Below are 2,695 nucleotides of genomic sequence, written 5' to 3'. Positions count from 1 at the left end.
GAATAGTGGGATTGACCGTCACATTATAACGCCCCCACGGCTGAAAGGGCGAGCATGTTTGGTGTGACAGTGATTCGAACCCGCGACCCTCAGATTGCGAGTCGAGTGCCTTAACCACCTGGCCACGCCGGGCCCCTATTCCATTGATAAGATGGGTAGCATAATAAGACTACACATAAAATACAAAGTATATAAAGAAAACCCTTAAACAAAGAAAACAACATATAAATTTAAAATCCTTTAACAAAGATAGTACTCTTAACTTTAACTAGAACTATGGACAAACATAAATAAATAAGAGAAATTATACATGTGCATGCTCTATCCTAAACATGTATATAGTATACCAAAATAAGTTAAATGTTGAACATTAACTATGCATTATATATAGAGAATAGTTTAAGAAAAATGTTCAATTAAGTCAGGAGAAAGAGCAACTTACATAAAACAATCTCAACAGCAAGTCCTTCAACACAGCTTTAGTGGTAATGAATACAATATTTCTAGATTTTCAAGAGCTTTCCAAGTTCATACCAGTTATTTCTTGAGTTGACTCACCTCTCCTCTAACTGCATTGGTGGCTCTCACTGCTTCAACAGATGGGCCTCCTCACAATTATTAAGTGCCCAAGCCTCTGTCAACCTGGTTACAAGGTTAGTTGCTGTTTTATATTTATTAGGGACTTTATGGGAAATGCTACATCTCTAGCATCTTAGGAGCCGAGACTGGTAGAGTGGTGGAAGTGGATGCCCTGATGATGATCTTTTTAGGGAGTGCTACCACAACTGATTTTTCCGTCGTTGGCACAGCCACAGTGGCAGCTTCCACATTAGGATGGTCTCCACTGGTGAGGTGGTGGCTAAAGAAGTCATGTCAGAATCTGCTTCACTGATTTTTTTTTGTTAAAACCTCCTACTCGTGTGCAGAATTGTGTTGTCATGCCAAATGTGTGTACACATACCACGTGGTTACCTTTCTCAGTAAAGCATTGTTCTATTGGGCAGTTCAAGGCATTCTACAAAGCTCAGCCTTGTTTTATTTTTAACTTTTCTTTGCCTTTTTAATCAGCTCCTTTATGTTAAGTATGGGTTGTTTTCGAGTGTTATAGGTGACTTGGCAACTAGAACACTATAAATTCTATCCCAATATTGAGCATCAAAAAAATGGTGCCTTCCATCAGTTTCCTTTTTCTTAGGTTTTGTTTAACCACTTTTGATTTATCACTCTTTAATTGTCAACTTTTGGTTTTTTCTTTTTCTTAATGCCTAAAAAAATAATTTTTATTCTATGTGCTTCCTAAAACCTAAAAAAAAACAACAAAAAACCTTGCTGTCTGTAAAGCCACAGTGGCTTAATTTCCAGAATCTTTCTTATAAATATTTAAACATTTTTGAAGTATTTATATTCTGTGTGTTTCATATAAAGTGAAATGTTTCTACTATACATGGAAGGAAATTGAAATGTCTATTCCCAAAGCAGATGTGTTCAAATCGAGAAAACAAGACAAATGATAATAATGGACTGCAGATCTTTGCAAATGAATTCATTGGTTATATTTTTTTTTATTTTGCAGTCCCCCTAAAGGTATATGATAACAATGGATCCATTTTTTTCATATGTATAAGTGAAACTGAACAATAAAATATTTACTTTGTAATGTTTTACAGCGCTAGTGAATCTCAAATATAAACATATTAAGAAAAAAATAGCTACACAAAAATATTCATGCAGGTAGTAGCTTTTAAAAGTGTAATTTCTTTATTTATTCTACAATTCACTGGTAGGTTAAGATAATTTCAAAATTGACAAAAAACAGGTCATAGTCAAAACTTTACATTAAAATGTTCTGATACAAACAAGTCTAATGGATGAACCTAAAATATGTTAATACATTATTATAATAAAGCAGCAATTTATAATTATAATAACTGACTCAAAATACTCACACATTTCTTATAATAATAAATTTCTATGAGAAACCTATTCTTTCATTTGTAAGCAGCAATCTGTAGTGCATGGGTGGAAGAGGATATGAACATGATTTACAGAACATATAATAATTCACAAGTTTTTGTCAGACTAACATTGTATTGTCACCAAATTAAAAATTATGGATTTTGTAAAGTAAGTGAAATACATTTATTATGTTACTAGAATTTCTAATTTTCCAGTCTGTGCTAAATTTATAGTTAAGAATCATCTGGATAATAAAATATTTTACATGTGTGAATTTAAGTTTACAAAAATTGCTTTCAATGCTGAGGATGTTGAAGTACATGTAGCAAATTTCTGCTACCTGTAATATTTGAATATTGAATGTTATTGATAAGTTGTTTTTTTTCCCCTTTAAAAAAAATGTAATAACCTGAAAAGCTAAAACAACCCTCCCTTTTTTGCAGCATATGTAGTTCTGTAAGAGTTACGTGGTGGACCTCAGAACATAACAATGTTTCAAGTGACTTCTGTCACGTCCTATTTCTTCTATAGACAACATTTAGAAAATTGACAGTAATTTACTTGATCCTACTTGGATCATCCAGTAAATTACTATTAACCTTGTAAAAGATTCCATGTTCTCAAAATGTTATTCAGTATTATTGTTCCAAGATCTGCCAAAGTTTTAAATAGGTTGTTGCAGCCTGTGTGTGTGTGTGTGTGTGTGTGTGTGTGTGTGTGTGTGTGTGTGTGTGTGTGC

Source organism: Limulus polyphemus, unplaced genomic scaffold (genome assembly GCF_000517525.1).
Source record: "Limulus polyphemus unplaced genomic scaffold, Limulus_polyphemus-2.1.2 Scaffold22, whole genome shotgun sequence".
Lineage (NCBI taxonomy): Eukaryota > Metazoa > Arthropoda > Merostomata > Xiphosura > Limulidae > Limulus > Limulus polyphemus.
The sequence above is the reverse complement of the archived record's forward strand: the minus strand, read 5'-3'. Positions refer to the sequence as shown.